Source organism: Haliotis rufescens, unplaced genomic scaffold (assembly GCF_023055435.1).
Source record: "Haliotis rufescens isolate VD_foot unplaced genomic scaffold, xgHalRufe1.0.p SCAF_7, whole genome shotgun sequence".
NCBI lineage: Eukaryota > Metazoa > Mollusca > Gastropoda > Lepetellida > Haliotidae > Haliotis > Haliotis rufescens.
In genome coordinates this window covers 42,170,830-42,192,454 of record NW_025964361.1, presented here as the reverse complement: position 1 = coordinate 42,192,454, position 21,625 = coordinate 42,170,830, and the positions used below count along the sequence as shown (strand labels likewise).

General features: G+C 37.9%; 1 protein-coding gene across 5 annotated transcripts in view; it reads right to left on the bottom strand.

Moving 5' to 3' along the window:
• Nucleotides 1-21,625, bottom strand: part of LOC124132663 (protocadherin-11 X-linked-like) — a 363,829-nt gene that overhangs the window by 74,576 nt on the left and 267,628 nt on the right. For 4 of the 5 annotated variants that reach the window (XM_048387383.1, XM_046496686.2, XM_046496689.2 and 1 more), the window contains one exon: nt 962-1,111. The gene's annotated coding sequence lies outside the window, so the exon portion shown is untranslated. Of the gene's footprint in view, nt 1-961; nt 1,112-16,654; nt 16,763-21,625 lie in introns of those variants that run through there. The other variant, XM_046496687.2, reaches the window with a different exon arrangement.

Below are 21,625 nucleotides of genomic sequence, written 5' to 3'. Positions count from 1 at the left end.
TCCGGTGGTCAGGCTCGCTGATTTGGTTCATGCATGTCATCGTATCCCAATTGCGTCTATCGATGCTCATCATGTCAATCACTGGATTGTCTGGCCCAGACTCGATTATCTACAGACCGCCATCATATAGCTGGAATATTGCCGAGTGTGGCGTTAAACAAACAAACAAACAAAAACAAAATGTTGGGCACCTCTTACAACAAGCATGGGCTGCTGAAGACTAATTCTAACCCTGCATCCACACAGGGGTTCGTAACAATGTCATGACTTAACATCATGTCGTGTAACCTTCTGTCACAATGTTACCCTGTCCTCAGCCTGTTTCAACCAAAGGTCATCATCCCATGCTCATTCCAGTGTAGACATCCTGACCTTGATCATGCAACACTATCTGACACATCTCCATCACAATATTCCTGTGACTGGAATTTGCAAGATATTAAAATCTAAAATCTCACACCACTTATTCTTGCACTTTTTCTTCAACTCAAATGTATCTAATACAGACCATTACGAGTCTTGGATCTAAACTTCTGAACTTGAGTTTGTCAAATTGTACATGACTCAGCATTTAATCTCAGTGCTCACAAATTCTGTTTCAGGTGAAACATCATGTATCACTTCTATGAAGGTTATGACTTGAATACAATTCTTCATTGACATGCAGACAGACAAATAATTAATCGTGAAATTTTATAACCAATCCATTTCTTCATATAGTTTGTGTCAGATTTGCCAACCAAAACAAAATGATTTACCTATCCTGACAACTCCAGCTGTAAGCTTAAACTTGCCTTGCATTGTTCTGTTAAGTATTCTAATTGTGAAATGATGTTTGAGTATTTTCACATATTCCAACTTCTCAGATGCTCCAACATCTTAAAACCAAAGAGAACTAATCATATCACAGGCTTTTCTTCAACCACTTCTAATAAACATTTCAATAAATAAAAAATCTTACCTTGACTGCGAGAACTGGGTAAAGTCATCCACAATCACATCGAAGCTCCATACACACAACAGTGTCACTGTGTTGCAAGTGGGACCTCTCGTAGCCTGCAGCAGCAGCTCTTCATTGATGCCGGTTTGACCCCAGCATCCTCCAGCTTACCTACAAGTGTACAATTGACAATAGAAATCTCCCCTAGTAAACCCTGCTAGTTATGTTAATGTGTTAAGGTATGAGTTTGAAAGGACAGGATGCTGCTACTAGGGTTGGGATTAACAGTGGCAGATGGGTGTTTGTGAGGGAAGGATCGGGTTTGTTAATGTCTTACACAGCATTACTGTATAATGCCAGGGAAGGTATTAAACTTGCCACAATACACTGACTGAAACACTGATTACATTTTTATCATTCTTAAACTGTTAGGAGTCATTGATTGATCGTAGGAATCAGTTGGATGGGGGTATGGGGGTCATTAGGAGTTGGGTTGAAGTTTTGTTCAATTGTTTGAATTGTATGTGCCTTTGTGTGAAATATAAATGTGTGGTCAGTAGATGTATCCTGTTGCATGAATAACAGATAGTGCTTCTATACCCGACATTGAGTCCGACTGTGATTACCTTTGTGGTTGTATATATATATATATGCGGTGTATATAAGTGGTGAGATTCATTGGTGTACAGTGGCACATATGTAAAGAAATTAACAAAATAATTACATGATTAATTAATAATTATGTATTACAGTAAAGTACGTTTATTACGAACACGCTTATAACGAACTGACGGATATAACGAACTGATTTTTTTGTCCCAACTACTTGCTATTGTTATACTGTATATATGCTTATAACGAACTACGGTTATAACAAACTAAAGTTAGTGGTCCCTTTGAGTTCGTTATAGCCGTAGTTTACTGTATTACATATATGAGTTTCTTTGATGTGTTCATGGGTTTCAATTTTTTATTTTTGTTATCAGACCAGATTTACTTTCTTGTTAATTGGACAAGCCAATGAGCTTATACCAATAACATCAACACCAGAAAGTAGCCAGTCACGATTATCCTCCGAACACCTGGTATCATCACTATTAGATAGTGATTCATAAACACATGCTTATGAAAAAACCAGAATCATACAATCAATTCTGCTTTCGGTAGTGATTTCTTATGAATATGGAAAGGGTTTTGTCACTTTTATATGAACAAATAACATAAAGCAAAAGCAGTGTAAAACCCTCACTCACTCCATGTGTAAGACTAGCCCTTCTCAGCATATCTGAAGCCCACTCTTCATGTACCCTGTTGGGATTAGTGAGTGAGTGAGTGAGTTGGGTTTTACGCCGCTTTTAACAATATTCCAGTTATATCGCGGTGTGTCAGCTTGATGTGGGAGGAAAGCCTGAAGTGATGCAGGTCTCAGACGTTTACCACTTCAGTGAAACCCACGAGCACGGGTATGGTGCTGACAAACCTAGAATGTTGGGATTATTGTAGCCTTGCTCCAAGGCTGTACTGAATGATAAGCCCATGGTATATAGTAATTCTATCCAAGGCTAGATAAAGATATGCAGATGCTGGTCTTTAAGTGAGTGAGTATGGTTTTATGCCACTTTTAGCAATATTCCAGCAATATTCCGACTGGGGACACCAGAAATGGACTTCACACATCATACTCATGTGGGGAATCGAACCCGGGTCTTTCGGCACGATGAGCGAAAAGGCTTTAAACACTAGGCTACCCCGGTGCCCCTTTTCTGGTCTTTAAAAGGGACAACTTTCTTTTATTTTTTATATAATCTAGAAATTATGATTTAAACTAATAATTATTGCTTTATGGACTTGTGCAAGTACAGTAGACTACAGTTATAACAAACTCAAAGGGACTTCTAATTTTAGTTAATTATAACCGTAGTTCGTTATAAGCACATATACAGCATAACTACAGCAAGTAGTCGGGACCAAAAAGTAAGTTCGTTATATCCATCATTTCGTTATAAGCGTGTTCGTTATAATCGTAGTTTACTGTATATGATTCTTGCTAAAAGCAGAATAACCTCCCTCACTCACTCCATGCATGAGACCAGCCCATCTCAGCTCACAGAGGGTTAAGCTGTTGCACCTAATCATGGTAGGGAAGATAATGGTTTCATCTGTACAGGTGGCCCATCAACAAATATGGGTTCCATGTCAAAAGTTTATCTGCCGTCCATCGTCACAAGGAGATGGGTTAGGGAAGGTAATATGGAGGGCATTAAGGTAGGCTAATGGGTAGTCAGTGAATAGCTGAAGGGAAACTGAGCCAGTTCCTCAATCCAGTCAGGTAGGTTAAAGGCTACAACTGGTTTGCTTATTTTTCTATGCCATGATTTTCAAGGATAAACCTTGCTTAGAAACTGTTGTGGACAAGACAGAAGTTATCATCTCAGATGATACTCTCAAGAAAACTAATAACATGATGGTAATGATCTTGCTGGCATCATCATCATCATCATCATCATCATGGGTGGCCCAGTCGTCTAAGGTGCCGCGATTTGCTGTGCAGAGTTGCGTCCCTTGGACATGCCAGAAACCTATGATAGTGGGTTCGAATCCAGGTTCGTCCCGATTATGTTTCTAGGTTTGTCAGCACCATACCCGTGCTCGTGGGTTTCACCGAAGTGGTAAACATCTGAGACCTGCATCACTTCGGGCTTTCCTCCCACATTAAGCTGACATGCCGCGATATAACTAGAATACCGTTAAAAGTGGTGTTAAACCCAACTCACTCACTAACTTTATTGAATGGAATAACGTAGATATGCTATTACTTTACACAGCCTTGGGTTTAAAACATAGCAATGGAGCTGTATGTGGTATTTGGGGTCAAATAACTTAAATCAATTTCTCCAAACATGGTGTTTATCTCTACAGATTTATCTAATCCATTCATTTACTGTTGGAATAATGTACAGATGCCTTCAGTTTACCCAAACAAATAACACATGCCCTATCAAGTTCTCTGATGCAGGCATTACAACTCTGAGCTGTTGTTCTGAGAATAGACAAAACACAAAAGAAATTGCCTTGAGATAAATGTCAAGATGTTGAAGAAGATACTTGATAGTGAAGCCAACATCAAATATTTCATGCTTCAACAGCCAACAAAACCATAAAATGCTACTAACATCAATTTTGTCAACTTTACTTCTTAAAGGTTTGGTTTACTACAGAAAGCCATTATTATCCACCATTTAGATTTGTGCCAGATGAAGGTCACTGGTTTAATCAGATTTATCATGGCAATCATACTGTCAATGGGGGGCGGTCGGGTAGCCCAGTGGTTAAAGCGTTCGCTCGTCATGCCGAAGACCCGGGTTAGATTCCCGACATGGGTACAATGTGTGAAGCCCATTTCTGGTGTCCCCCGCCGAGATATTGCTGGAATATTGCTAAAAGCGGCGTAAAACCATACTCACTCACTCACTGTCCATGGTGTGAGCATGTGCGCATGGGTGTGCATGTGTGGGTGTGTTGTCTAACACTGCACTCAGCAATATCCCATCAATATGACAACAGCCTATACAACTGAGTCTGGACCCGACAATCTAGTGATTAATACCATGAGTAAAGTGAGCTATCAGGCAACAAATACACACAATCAACTACGGCACCAAATCTGACCACCCGATCCATTATGTTATTTCTTACAACCAGCAAAGGTTGCTGGGGACCCATTCCAACCCAACCAAGGAGCCCATGGGGTGCAATTTTTATGTTTAGACGAATAAACAAACGAAATGTAAAACCAAACCAAAAGAAGATTACTTGAGTGAATGTTTTACACAGCAGTTGCAGCTGTATCACAGTGGCCTGTAAATAAGCTTGTCTGGACCAGACAAACCTGTGACTGAAAGTGTGATCAGCGATCCATGCCATCACGATATGAAGACATTCAATCAGCCACGTCCATCAGGTATAGTCACTGTTGATTGTTCTTTAACACCACACTCAGCAATATTTCAGCTATATGATGGCGGTCTGTAAATAATCAAGTCTGGACCCGGAAATCCAGTGACTGACATCATGAGCATCGATCCACGCAATTGGGTTACGATGACATGCATCAACCAAGTCAGCAAGCCTGACCACCCGATTCTGTTACTCGCCTCTTACAAGCATAGTCACCTTTTACGGAAAGCATGGGTTGCTGAAGACCTGTTCTAATCCAGATCTTCACATGTTTAAGTTTAGTCAGCTGGAAGATTAGGCCTTAGTGCTTTAGTTGGCTGGCTGTGCATGGTGTTTGTTCTGGTCACTTTTACCTCTTTATCCTTGGGGTTTCACAGAATGATTAAAGGTTAACGACATGATCACTTGGATTTCATACAAAATTTGTTCGGTTTTTTTGAGACAATAAAGGTTTCATTCCCATTGGTTGTCAAGATGTAAAAATGGTATCATGAAAACTATATTAAAGTTTCACAAATGATTAGGATTTGTTGTGTGTTTTATAGTACATAGACTGATATGGAAGATAATGGGCATTATAAAAAGTTTTACACATAATTCAGATTTCCCAATGGGCTCACATTGAAGCAATCAATAGTTATTTAGAATATCCTCTTGTCCTCTTCCGCCATTCTTAGGTTCAACACAACATGCACGTTTATACTTTCCATGTACTTAAGTTATTTGGAAAAGATTTGGAAATGAACCATTTCCTATAAAGTCACATGGGAAATTGTTTGGTATTCCTAATAGATATAACACTAATCTGAAACATCCACTTATTTAGAGTGCCTTCCTACATATTCTCTTAATTGTAGTTTATACATAATCTGTTCACATAATGGTTGTTTGCAAAGATCAAAATTGGTCATTTCCCAAAGAGGTACTAACCTAGTATAGGCAGCGATGCATAAAATTCGTCCAGAACTAGTTGAAGTGCTTCAATTACAATAATTGTCCCAAAAACGAACTCAACCTCCTCAGGTTTTCCCCATCATGTAACCTAAGAATTGGTAATCAGTTCAACTGTTTATCACAAAGACCCTAAATTCCCTCGTGATTTTGGCCATAACAAAACATACATGCAATGTCGCGCTTCAATCATCGTTTGATTCTGGTAATATCATACTCGGCAAATTGCGATGAGTCTATAACCCAATCACCACACTAAATAGACACCTAATAACTTACATCAAAGCGAATTACAACATTAAGTCAATGGTTGCTTAGCAACATGACAAGTTTGTTAAAGCATGTACCTGTTTACAGGTTAAATTTTATTGCTTGTCACAAAAATATTCATCAAGAAAATCACAAATGTGTCTTCGTGAGCTCAGCCTTTCATTGCGTGTAATCATAGTCATTTTTTATGTGACACACAGCAATTAGAACCTAAATGTGAGCATTTCATGCAATGCGGTCTTTTATTTGAAAATTTGATGGTGAAACTCTATAATAAAGGCCGGAACTCGTGAGACGGATTTCCGATTAGAAATAGACCCGAAAGCAGGGATTGGCTAATCATCCAGCATATGTATTGTAATATTGACAAATCAATGTCGGATATTGACTAAACAGAATTACGATGTCTGATGAAGAAGGTGACTCGTCGATGATTGTCACAGGACAACCAGATTAGATCTAATTAAAGCTTTTCCATTTTGTCGATGAAGTGTTTCGAGTGGAAATAACGTGTGGTAAATCCGACAAGAGTGTCTTATGAAAGCATCTCAATTTTGACATTTCAGGTGGCTGTCACTTCAGTCTTTATGCTGTTTTTGTAAAAAAAATCCCAATAATTTCAATATGATCACAGTCTGATAAATCAAGATGTCAAATTAAAGGAATCAGAAATGAGGAATCGATAGACTTTTTTTCTAATTAACAAGCCAAGTTGCTCATGTGGCATCATTAGTGTTTGATTTTGCCTTTCAGATTCAGACAAAGGACCATGCTTAGTCAATTTCACATTTACAAAAATTAATCAGAAAGTAATAAGAATGATTTGCTTCATTTACAAAAACTTAAAAAATAAATCGAATGTTTTAGTCGTTACAGTTACACTAACAAAAATTACCATAGTTTTTATGCATATAAGATCAAGAACATTTTTTTTTTTTAAATCAAATATATACTCCATCTACCCATCACAGTGTCTTTAACAATTGTTTGTGTCTTTATATTTTAAAGCCTTGTCAGTGTATGGTAAATCACTTCTCGGACTCTATCTGAAACATCACAGCGCAAAGCGAACACACTCCATTTGCATGAGAAGGTCTACCCAAACGAAGTCAATACGATTGGTTGTAAGTAACCCTCGGTACATTAAGTCAATCACCTCAATTAATTACGGTGCGACAGAGTAGAGAAATACATTAGCTTCCATGTACCTGCATAATGGTCTTACTAATTCTACCAAGTCTTGTGTTCAAGCTGCCAATTCCGTTTTGTCATCTTGTAGTTGGCGTTGGAAATGGTGCATCTCTGCCTTATCAAGACCTGGAGCCAGATATCGGAATGACCACCACTGTACCTGGTGCTTCAATCTATGGTGCTTCAATTGTTTGGTGCTTCAATCGTTTGGTGCTTCAATCATTTGGTGCTTCAATCATTTGGTGTTTGTGAATGTTGGTTGCAGCAGTTGGAGCAAAATAAGATCATTCAGGTGATACGAAAATATAAGTCTGAGCACATTGCAATTTCTTCATTTTGTGACCAGAATTTGATTGATCACTAGCTGTTACTTGTGCGGTTTGTTTGGTTGTTGGTAGACACCTATAATAAATTACTCTACCTCCTCCTGTGGATTGTTTGTTTGTTGGTTTCCAGGAATTAAATGCCTTTGTAAATATAATTTCGTCATTTAATGGTCCATTATTTGATTGATCACTGTTACTTGTGCTGCTTGTTTGTTTGTTTTGTTTGTTTTTTTCCTTCTTTATTCATCTCAGCAGGTACAGCATATATATACATGTCATGTCAGTAAAATTGTGGTACATGGTATTCAAGAAGCGTACATCTTTTCATACATATAAATTCTTGCCTATAAAGTCAACATACTGTATCAGTGTGTTTGACAGATTGTTTTTTAAACAAAGTGTGGAAGGAAAACCAGAAACTAAAAAAGTTTGCATAGTTACAATTTGTAAATGACATTACCTTTGTAGTATTGTAATATGTAAGATGTGGCCAATTGTATCATGTGGTCAAGCTAGAAAACTGGTTGATTGTGTGTCATCGTACCCCAACAGTGGGAATAGTTGCTCAAAATATTGATCAAATAAACAACAAACAAATCATACCATGGTAAATAGTGCATCATCATCATCATCATCATCATCATCATTCATCTTGCCAGTAATTGACATCATGAGCATCGATCCACACAACTGGGATACGATGACATGCATCAACCAAGTCACTGAGCCTGACCACCTGATCCTGTTAGTCACCTCTTATGACAAGAATAGTCGCCTTTTACGGCAAGCATGGGTTGCTGAAGACCTATTCTAACCCGGATTTTCACGGGTAATGCTGCTACCCTACAATTCTTCTCGTCCACCAGATCTGACATTTAATCATGAAATCAATAATTTATCTATGGCACAATATGGTTAAGAAACCCAGATTACAAACTCACTCAACTTGAAGGTCAAAGACATTGTATTTTCCCCCACCCAGGACTTGAATGTCAGTACAGGGGCGGTGGGGTAGCCTAGTGGTTAAAGCGTTCGCTCGTCACGCCGAAGACCCGGGTTCCATTGCCGACATGGGTGTAATGTGTGAAGCCCATTTCTGGTGTCCCCCGCCTTGATATTGCTGGAATATTGCTAAAAGCGGTGTTAAACCATACTCACTCACTCACTCACGAATGTCAGTACCATCAGCTGCAGTTGATGAATGACCAAGATAACTGCAAGGTCAATCTTTTTGTTCTACATATACATGTAGGCAGATGACACTTATTTGTGTTTGGACATAGATGTACAGTGTTACATTGTTATGAAGAGGCTCTCATGTTGAATGTCTGGTTTGGTTTCTTGTAAGCTAGTTTCCATGGTTACAATTTCTTTCAATTTCATGGAATAACTACAGAGTGTTGTTCTGCAAACATTTCTCAATGAGATTTCATAGCCTGGTAAAACTGTGAGAAGGAATGTTTTCACTGGAATCTTGATATATAATATTCAGAGAGCTCATCAAACAAATGTTCACAACGAGAGATCATTTAGTGCTAAAAAATGGAATTGAACAGTAACATATATATGTGAATGAGTGAGTTGTGTTGATGCCAATCCAGCAATTCCAGGACACCAGAAGTGGGCTTTGTACATGCATTGTGCCCATGAAAGGAATCAAACCCAGGCTTTTTGTGTGCAGACAAATACTTTAACCAGTAGGCTACCTAACAGCACCATAATATATATTGTTATTGCTTTAAGTGTTTAAGAGCTCACCTTCTTTCTTAGCAGTTTCGGCTCACCTGTCTCTCTTTGGGACTCATGTGTGTGAGAAGGTACACCAAAAACGTATATATCTTTGGGTACACATATCTATTGTAAGTTTTGATAAGATTTCTGTATTTGTATGTCCTACTGGTGTTCTAGGTGATGAATGGGGGATGAGGTGAGGCGGGAGTGCAGGAGGAGGGGAGGCAGGGGTGTGCAGGAGCAGGAGGAGGGGAAGCAGGGGTGTGCAGGAGCAGGAGGAGGGGAGGGGAGGACGAGGGGGGAGGAGGATGAGGGGGGGAGGAGGAGGAGGAAGGGAGGGAAGGAGGAGGGGGAGTAGGAGGAGGATGAGGGGAGAGGAGGAGGGGAGGGGAGGAGGAGGAGAAGGAGGAGGAAGATGGGGATGAAAAAATGTGATGATGATAATATTGATGGAGGTGACGCTGAAGATGAAATAATGCCCATGAAACACCTGATAATGATGTTGATAAAGATACGGTTGAAGATGAAAATATTATGGTAACAATCATATATATTTGGTTTGTTTGTTTGTTTATTGTCTAACGCCGCACTCAGTAATATTCCAGCTATATGACGGTGGTCTGTAAATAATCAAGTCTGGACCAGACAATCAGGGATTGACATCATGAACATCAATCCACGCAATCGGGATACAATGACATGCATCAACCAAGTCAGCGAGCCTAAGCACCTGATCCCATTAGCCTACTCTTACGACAAGCGTAGTTGCCTTTTATGGCAAGCATTGGTTGCTTAAGACCTATTCTACCCCAGATCTTCACAGGTCCAATCATATATGTGATAAGAAAGATGCTATTGATGAGATACCTTTCTAATCAAAAAGTTTTATTTGAAACAGTAATTGCCAAAGTTTTTATCCCACTTAGTCAACTATCAGGAATACTTTGAAAATGAGGCCTGGCTTTTTTAACTAGCCTGAAGTGAATGATAAATATTGTCTTGAGACCTATTTGCAAAACAAATGTAAATCTCATTTCACTCTGTCACTGCAAGCGTCAAGAAGAATGAGATCGGTGGAATTAGGCTTTCACACTGTTACCATCACAACCTTTTTCATGAGAACAAATCCTCTTTTGTACCCAAAATTGGGCAAAAACTGCCAAAGTTTACCCATAAAGCTGTTCTTGATGAAAGCAATGCAAAACCTCTGCAATAATTTCAAAGTCCACCTGAGACCAAATGTTTCGCCTGATAAAAATTGCCTCGGCCAAAAATCTTCAATAATCAGCTGTGAATGATTTTTTACAGGGCAAAATACTTTAGCGAGCGTCGTCGATAGCAATGTTTTATGTCAGAATACGAAGACGGTGACAACATCAACGCATCTTGGCTCTTCAGGAACGAAATCAATATAGTATATCTGCGATTTCTCAGCCCCGCCAAATCCACAGTGTCACTGCGAAAATCAGAGGGTGCTTCCTGGTTGCCATTATAACCTGCTTGTATTCAATCAGTGTGTCCAAATTGACGTTTTACCATCTTAACCTGGGTTAGCATGTCTGAAAGCACAGGGTTGATGTCTATTTGGTCACATGATCTTTAAAATGATTTTAGTGCAGCTTTTAACTTTTCCCCTTCGGCAAGGAAATAGTGTTAACGGTTTGATCACTGAAGGTTGGAACATCAGAAAAGTTGGCTGAAAAATCACTTTAAAACCTTTCTATATTCTGCTTATGATATAAAAATCCTGATGCTGTTCATTACAGGAAGTGCATGGGTTGTGCGTTGGTGAGAGATGTGTGCATGGTAGGCAGAAAATATACTTGATCTGGAAGTATCTGTGGTAGTGGTAGAAGTGATGGTGGTGGAGGTGGTGGTGGTGATGGTGACGGTGATGATGGTGGTTGTGGTGGTTGTAGTAGTGTTAGTGTTAGAGTTATTGAAGTGGTAGAAGTAGTAGTAGTAGTAGTAGTAGTAGTAGTAGTAGTAGTAGTAGTAGTGGCAGGCAGTGGGACCAGCAGTAGCAGTAACAGAAGTAGAAGAGGTAGTTGAGTTCAGTGGTGGTTGTTGTTGTAGTAGCAGTAGTAGTGGCATTAGTAGCAGCAGTTGTAGTTAGTGTTAGTAGTTGTAGTAGTGGCAGTAGTAGTGGTAGTGGTAGTGGTAGTGGTAGTGGTTAGTGTTTAGTGTTAGTGTTAGTGTTAGTGTAGTGGTTAGTGTTAGTGTTAGTGTTAGTGTTAGTGTAGTGGTTAGTGTTAGTGTTAGTGTTAGTGTAGTGGTTAGTGTTAGTGTTAGTGTTAGTGTAGTGGTTAGTGTTAGTGTAGTGGTTAGTGTTAGTGTTAGTGTTAGTGTTAGTGTAGTGGTTAGTGTTAGTGTTAGTGTAGTGGTTAGTGTTAGTGTTAGTGTTAATGGTAGTGGTAGTGGTAGCAGCAGCAGAAGTACTGGTAGAGGTAGTTTATACCTGTTCGACATTCTCCATATTTGTTTATATCAATATTACCATTTCAAAAAAACTTTTTTCAATCCAGTTCTCCATGTTTTTGTTATCTTTCTTCAGGCCTAATTTCACTGTGTTACCATCCAAAGTAAATAAATGATTATTAAAATAATTGTTAAATGTTAAAAGTCATACAGCATGTGATTGGGCATTTCGGAGTGCTACATTTCTCATCACGGTGTTCTCTGATTACTGCGATGTCATCTGACCTTCTTGTCAAGGCTGTATGATAGATAACCTATGTTTAATTTAACATCATCATTTGTCCTTTTCGTAAGTTAGTGTATATTGGAAACCATATACTTATATGATATGGGATACATGAAATATATATAACCTGTACTATAAACTAAGTATGGGGCATAAGCTTAACTGTCAATATATGTATTTTGCAGCTTGGCTGTATTTAAGGTTTTACAATGAAAGTATAATAGGCTGTATTGTGCCGGAATATTAAAGAATTAATAATAAATGATTTGTTCAGAACTAAATGACACATGTTTTTTATGTATTCAAAACCAAGGATTTTCTATGGCGATGTCTTCATCTGGTTGAAAAGAAATAAAGGATTACTTACTTAAGTACAGTCAAACACTGAAAATGATGAATAAAGAAGGATTACTCAGGGACCAGGCTTTAAATTTACTTCAAGACAAGCTGACACATCAAAGTTTGACACAATGGTGTTTGACTGAATCATTACATCTAATCAGGTGAGGTGAGGTGAGGTGAGGTGGGATGGGGTGGGGTGGGGTGGGGTGGGGTGGGGTGGGGTGGGGTGGGGTGGGGTGGGGTGGGGTGGGGTGAGGTGAGGTGAGGTGAGGTGAGGTGAGGTGAGGTGAGGTGAGGTGAGGTGACACTTTATATAGATCAGCCCTTGTTATATTCCCCGAACAAATACCATCTTACATGTCTTTTTGTAGGACATGGTTGGGGATCAAACCATTGACCTTCGGCTCTCTGGACAGGCAGACGCTCTATCCACCTGACCACAGAAGTGGTCTTTAAAAAATCAGGAGCATTACATATTGTTTTATAATCTGTGTGGCGAGGAATTTTGTTTTGTTCGTTGGTTGTGTAACGCTTCACTCAGCAATGTTTCAATATATGAGGGTCTGTAAATAATCAAGTCTGGATGAGACAATCAAGTGATTGATATCATAAGCATCGATCCACGCAATTGGGATATGATGACATGCATCAACCAAGTCAGCAAGTCTGACCACCCGATCCTGTTAGTCACCTCTTACGACAAGCATAGTTGCCTTTTACAGCAAGCATGGGTTTTGAAGACCTATTCTAACCTGGATCTTCAAGGGTTAGGAAACAGGAAAACAGAGCAAGACAATGATAACTCCAATCCATCATGATCATCCTGTTATCAATCACAACAACTACAGTTTTAACATTGTGTGGGCACATACCAGAGTAATATTTCTCTTGAGACAGAACCATACAATATTCCCAGCCTCATATATAATACATTTCTAATGTACCGGTAGATAATTAACACCAACACACAGACTAGAAGTGTCCACAAGCTAACTCAACAGTGCTCTTATATTACATTGATACATCCTAAAAGAATTGCATTGTTCAAATTAAGCAGAGAATGTTGAGGTTCATTGTTAATATACTTAGTAAGAAAAGATTTTGACTCAAGTATTTCCTTTGACATTTGTTGTGCAGAATTTTATGGTACAGTCAAACAATTAATTTATTTTTTTATAAAAATAAAAACAAATTAATCTTAGGAATGCAGAGTATTTGCTTCATGAATTTTTATCTATTTAAATCTTCATTTATCACAGATTTCTTGTGAATATGGAAAGGGTTTTGTTGTTTTTATTTACAGGTTACCAGTAACAGTGAATTCTTTTGTTTCATTGATTAATGTCCTTGGAATAATGGATTCTCGCAAATTGTTCCAATATTTAACTTTTTTGAACAATCCGGAGACTTTAATGATAATGTTCCTCTTCAAATCCATTGCTGAAATGATGAAATTAACCAGTTATATATAATGAAAACCTTAATTCATATTCCAAGCAACTCTATAACCATAACCCAAATTTATTCTGCATAGTACAGATCCATACGCTAGCTCAGAAAATATAATTCTGTATAGCAGATGCACAGTTGAGTGTTGTAAAGATTATGTTGATAATTCCATTTCCATACCAAATTTATTTAATTCTGCATGTAATTCTGCATGTAATTCTGCATGTAATTCTGCATATTGTGTGTGGTGTCAGGCAACAAAAAAAACTCTTTGATGCAAATTGTGTGAGTGATAGGGAAGGACATGCTTACCCTTTTTGCAGACACTTGGTTATCATAGATTTTTCGTGATCCATTCATAAAGTTTTCACTGCTATTTTGCGGGGGCACGGGTGGCCCAGTCGTCTAAGGCGCCGCGATTTGCTGTGCCGAGTTGCGTCCCTAGGGCACGCCAGAAACCTATGATTGTGGGTTCGAATCCCGGTTTGCCCCAATTATGTTTCTAGGTTTGTCAGCACTATACCCGTGCTCGTGGGTTTCACCGAAGTGGTAAACATCTGAGACCTGCATCACTTCGGGCTTTCCTCCCACATCAAGCTGACATGCCGTGATATAACTTGAATACTGTTAAAAGCGGCGTTAAACCAAACTCACTCACTCACTGCTATTTTGCCTTTTGTGCACAATGGAATCTGTTTTGATGGATAATTGAGACTGCTTATTCTCTGACATTGACATTTTTTATTTTCATAACTTTCTTTAATATATAACAATTTTACCTGTCCTGTATCAAAACACAGACTGATGTTATCATGTCATATTCTGACTTCTCCACGGGAGTTCTTATATATAATAAGTGAATCGATCAGCACAAGAACGTAGATATGTCATATATCTACGCATCATGTGACAATGTTTGCAGACAACAATGGTAATTATGAGCATTATTCATATTAAGCCATCACCATGTGGCCAAATTTTTATCAAATACTGTGAGCAGTGAAGTAATGAAATGTTTGGCTACACCGAACCAATATCCACTCCCATGGTGATTTACTCTGTGGGAGCATACTTATACCATCCAAGCGGACATATTGCAAATAGATACACCAGTGGCTCACAGCATCGAGAAAATCATCCTTGGCCAGACAGAAGATGATCTTAGCCTTCATAAAAAGATACGTTTTGTGAAAAACTACATCCTGCGATGACCATGATGACTTCCTGTCTCCAGGGACGAGGATCTGCAGCCTGCGGGGGAGACGTTAATGCAGGTTCATATCATATTATTCCTTATAAACATGGGCAGGATGTACTTAGATGAGCTTTCACATCTTAATTCATTTTTGAAATATCAGATTCGGAGGCTGGTGACATGACTTAAGTGAAGCAAGTTGGTGAACCTGATACACTGGTGACATTATATCTGCAAGCTGATGTTGGCTCGGACAAGCGCCACATTTATTAAATGTCCTTGATGACCTGCACCATCTAGTTACTAGTTGGTAAAGTAAACTTCATGGTAGGGTATAAATTAAGTGAATGGCTTAAGGCCATTTTAAAGTAGTTCAGTAGCCTCATGGCGTGTCATCATAATGTGGACGAAGGGGTATACAGGTGATGGGGACACTTTTATGAAATCCACGGACATGCGTATGGTGCTGTTAGACTAAGGATGAATCAGAAGTTCAAACCCATGATCAGGAAATCCTTGCTTGGCTAAGGGAGGCAAGTCTGCACAGAGAAGCATGTGGTAACAACTTGGTATATATGTCAAGTGTATGCTGAATTCCACATTCTCATGCTCATTACAAGGTTACATAAAGGTTACAAGTTAAGCAAAAGAACTGTTTATACCTTATACTTCAGGGTCAATATTGTGTTGTACAATTATCTGACAGTGACAATATTGTGTTGTATCATTACCCGACAGTGACAATATGGTGTTGTACAATTATCCCACAGTGACAATATTGTGTTGTACAATTATCTCACAGTGACAATATTGTGTTGTATCATTACCCGACAGTGACAATATGGTGTTGTACAATTATCCCACAGTGACAATATTATGTTGTACAATTATCCCACAGTGACAATATTATGTTGTCCAATTATCCCACAGTGACAATATTATGTTGTCAAATTATCCCACAGTGACAATAATATGTTATACAATTATCCCACAGTGACAATATTATGTTGTCCAATTATCCCACAGTGACAATATTATGTTGTCCAATTATCCCACAGTGACAATAATATGTTATACAATTATCCCACAGTGACAATATTATGTTGTCCAGTTATCCCACAGTGACAATATTATATTGTCCAATTATCCCACAGTGACAATAATATGTTATACAATTATCCCACAGTGACAATATTATGTTGTACAATTATCCCACAGTGACAATATTATGTTGTCCAATTATCCCACAGTTTTACAATTATCCCACAGTGACTTTAATTTGTCCTGAATTAACCCTACAGTGGCAATATTGTGTTGTATAACTGTTGAGTCATCTCTATACAATGACTGGCCAATGTTATTAACAACAGGCTAATAAAATTACTTCAAGGAAAAAAGTGTTGACCACAATCACACGGTTCCTGTCGAAAAGAGTGTCCAACACGAAACACTTGGCAAATATATCTACTCAGCATATAAGAACTTTATTATTTCAAATTAGCAACAAGTAAAACATCTGTGCTATGTAATCATCCTTTGCAGCACATCAAATAATAAGACGGTGTTCTTTATAAGTCAATTTCATATTCCATGATTACCTGGTGGGTTTTGTGTCACCCTCGGTTACCCAGTGGAGTCAATCTCATTTGCTTGCTGCCACTCGAAAGATCTGAAATGAAACAACTCCATCCCAACAAATCCATCATATGCCCAGGGCAAGAAAACACTGAAATGTTCCACATTATAAAATTTATTGGCTAGATTTGTCAAGTAAGGAGCTTGGAGGCTCATAATGCATTGTGGTGCGGAGATAAACTGTTTTATGCGATCCTTACGTAAATAGGATTTTATCTTTAATTTGGAATACCCTTAAGCCACATTCACACAATTTATTGCTCAGTATTGAAAAAATCTGATTTGTCATTAGAAACACATAGTCCTATGAGACATGTTCCTATATTGTCAGTTCATAGGAGAAATTTTCATGTGTAAATTTTGAAATTTGAATCATAAGATGACATTTTGATGAAGACAGATTTTCTCCATCCATTCGTTTTATCTTTTTGAATATCATATCACAATTTCAATTTCATCTGCCTTAAAATATTCTCAATGATTTCGGTTGTTTACAAAGCGTGCTGAAATGGCTAGTTTGACATTAACAAGTGAATCTTTTATAAAAGTATTTCAAGACCATTTGGCATGATATGGTACTGAGGCCAAGAATCATAGTCATAATCATATGACTAGCAGATCCTGGAACAGCAAAGGGACTTCACTCTTCACTGTGTCCTTAAAGCACATGGCACTTTCATTTCCACTTTCTCAAACAATAATTTACACTTTTTTGCCCCATGCAGCCTATATACTAAAATACATTTTGCCATAGGAAAAAAACAGCCTACCGGTACACTCAGACAAGTGAATGCTGTGCAAAAAACTCAACAGCTTTATCTTCTTTACACCATGTTGAACATGCACAGCATTCTACACACATGAACACAGCCAGTGACACAATCAGCACATAACACTATCAACAAGCAGCATTCCCAAACCCAGCAGTTCAGCCTACAATAAAGAGAACTGGAAACGTATGCCGTAAACTACAGTCGACAAATTCTTAAAATTTGAAATACCGACCGAATAAGGTGTTAAGTTAAAAGACGTCATCCTACACAAAAAACAGTTGAAAATGTTAGCTACTAAATCGTCCACAAGAAATCGCCAGCTCAATCCTTGCATCTAATCCTCGTATTCTTGATGACATCGAAGCAGGAAGCAAAAAGCTATCTACCATGTATGTTGTATATCACTCATATCGCTTTCTTCTACCGGTGATAAAACCAACATTCCAGCTACCTCCTAACAGAGCTGGAGTCAATGAAGGAAAAGAAATCTATTGATAACACATCTTATTTTAAAATTCACCCTCATCTATAGCCATTAAGCCAAATATGAAAGGAAGTCTTGCTTCAACTTAACAATACTTTGTGGTCATCAAAGATCACATTAGTTACAGCTTACAGAGTATCAACCAATCGGTTTTGCAAAAGTGAGTCAGCAGCCAAATCAAGAAAGACAAATTGCAGGCTCAGGTGAGAGTAAAGTAAGTAAGGGTTGCCATCTTGAGTAATAAAATAAAACAAATAGTTAGTCTGTTAAACTGAAATAAAATCCTCTACAGTAAAACAAATCTTGAAGCCGTAGCATTGGCTAGCAAGTTCAGCAATGGAAGTTAGAGTCTATTGACTGGTTTGTAGATTTATTAATATTTCTTTTATAGGAAAGGCCAATTTTGTTTTATATTATCTTTGTGTGTGTATCCCTTTTTCAAAATGCTGTGTATGTTGAAAATGTTCTTATTTTGAACATCATTCCTTTTGTTTCAACTTTTATTTCAAGACGTAGGAAATTAACTTTAAATCAGCCCTGACAACACAAATCTTGATTGCCTCAGCTCTAAATTAATTGTTCTGGGCTCCATTTGGATTTTATTTTGTATATTGTAGATATATTTGTAAATAAGAATTTTATTCCTGGGAATAAATGTCTGTGCCATTAGGATCATTGCATATTGTTGATGAAAATTTGTAAAACGAATCGGTCCGTCATTATCTATATCAGACAATTTCCTATTTCAAATGACTGAATTTTTTGGGGGTTATCAACAAACTCATTGATAACCTTGTGGCATGATGTAGCCGCTATTGTCTGCAACTGTCATAGCCTTTGTGTGTCAAGTCTATCAATGGAAATTGAAATTGACAAATCTGATTCCCATAGCCTGAGGGTTGCCTATGGTTTATGACATAGTGTGTCAGCTAATATTGATACCCTTCTAATCTGGACAAGCGACATCTCATTTCAGAACACTAAACCTATTACAAGCAACAATTATACTATGAAATATCTTCTTTTATCAGTATCTGTTTACCAGTACTACAACGTTTCACACAGACAGAAATCCATTTTTAATCATCTCATATATTCTGCTACGAATGATTATTGAAATTGACAAGCAAGACTCATCTTGCCTCTGGGTTTGCAGATGATAGATGGTATGCAATATATCATGATATTGACGTTCACCAGACCTCATCAGACATATGTGTCAAGCAGGACTCATATTTCGAATGTAGTCAACAAGGAATGCAATGTAACTAACAGATCATATGTGACCCACCGGGAGAAAAGTGACCTTATGGGTGCTGGGATACAATTGTGCTGAGACATACAAAGGAAAGATGTTTCACTTCCCTAAAAATCTCCATAATTGAGGACTGTACAAAAATATCTAATTTTTCACCCGTTATTTCATAATGCAATAAAATCATTATTTGAAAACATTTCAGCATACATGTCTACTATCAGTTAATCAGATTATATCTAAAAATAGTCCTGCACTATGACTGGAATATATATATTTTATGAGAAAAAAAACCCAATCTAGATATGTATACAAAAGCAAGTCCAGCCAGCTCTAGCTAGCTCTGGGGCGGTCGGGTAGCCTAGTGGTTAAAGCGTTCGCTCGTCACGCCGAAGACCCGGGTTCGATTCCCGACATGGGTACAATGTGTGAAGCCCATATCTGGTGTCCCCTGCCGTGATATTGCTGGAATATTGCTAAAAGCGGCGATAACCTCACTCACTCACTCACTCTAGCCAGCTCTTTTCCAAATCAGCATCGAGAATATTATTTGTTTGATTTTAGTGTTGAGAAGGATATTGTGTAATATAAGATTTCATAGACTAAATGTTAGTCTACTCTAAAAACTGCAATCATTACATAAACAGTTATAAGTCTGAAAATGGGATCTTAAAGAAAATGAATCTGAATGTTTGATGCTATGTATCTTTGTAATAAATATGAATTGAAACTTATGAATTGTATTTTTGTGGTACTAAGATACTGCATTTATAAAATATAATAAAAAGTCAACATGTGATTTTTCACCCATAAGGTCCCTTATCTCATAGTTGATCACACATATACTGCTGGAAAAAAGTAAGGCACCACTTAGTATCTTTATCATATTACATAGCCATGTTATAGATGTATCCATACTACCATTCTGAGGAAACACATTTGCTTTTGTATCACACTCATTTTGAAATAAGGAAACCACAACCAATTATCTACTGATACCTGATCAATCACTATTTGAGAGTCACGTGAAGATCCGGGGTAGGATAGGTCTTCAGCAAACCATGCTTGTTGTAAAAAGCGACTATGCTTGTCGTAAGAGGCAACTAACGGAATCGGGTGGTCAGCCTTGCTGACTTGGTTGATTCACGTCATCGTCTCCCAATTGTATGGATCGATACTCATGATGTCAGTCACTTGATTGTCTGGTCCAGACTTGATTATTTACAGACCGCTGTCATATACTGCTGAGTGCGGTGTTAAACAACAAACAAAATAACAAAAACACTATTTGAGAGTGATTCATAAACACATGCTGATGTAGAGTTGTACAATGGAATCTGTTTAGTTTCTATAAAATCAGTATCGTGTCACTTGATTGTCTGGCCATGACTCCATTGTTTACAGACTGCCGTTGGATGGTAACATCGTGTGGTGTCAGGGAACAAACGCTCCTTTTTTTCATGCAAATTGTGTGAGTAGTAGGTGTTACCAATAGGGTAGGATATACTTACCCTTTTCGTGAACACCTGGTGTCATCACTGATTTTCAGTGGTCCATTGATATAATTTTCTCTGCTACTTTGGTTTTATTCCCAAAGGAACCTGGGTTGGCAGATACTCGACACTAATGATGATCTGGCGTTGACGTTTTAGATTATGCTACTGTTAGTACAGACTATGAATGGTACTATTAACATTGCTAAATAAATGACAAAAATTTGGAAGATTATTTTATTTCTTGTTTTACACTTCAGACTGTTGTTCCATATCTTAGGATAGTTGTGGAACAACTATGTTTTCAAGAGTTTCCATCAGGAATGACCTCACATCAACCTTGACAACATTTGAGAATGATTTATTTTTTTTGCCTCACACATCTCGGAACTATGAAAAGAAATGGTAAAAAAACTACATAAAAAATTATACTAGTCTGGCTGAACATGATATGAACAGATGCAATTAGTACTAAATAGCATCATTTTGATACGAACCATTCCCTGTAACATACAGAACAGAAATACCACATTTCTTCACTTATTTTTACAAGTATGTAACATCAGGTTACCACAAGATACAAGCAAGATTCTCTATTGGCATCTGCATTGGTAAAAAAAAATCAACTTTAAACCCTCTTTCAAATATTTTTAACTTTCCTTAAGTGGATATTAAAAAAAACACTACTTTTTTAAACGTCTTAACAAATACTCACTCCGCAGTTTTTGTTTTTGATCCAAATTGAATGTGACAAATCTTATTGCTTGAAGCCTAATGAAGACTTTTCAGCTCTGATTTTGACACATTCTCCTCCTGAAGTGACAGTGGTAATTGAGGACATGTCTGTCAGTGGAACACTTTATGAGATAAAATATGTCTATTAGAGGCAAGATGGTTCCCATCACTTGGTGAGAAGAACGTTAGATCCA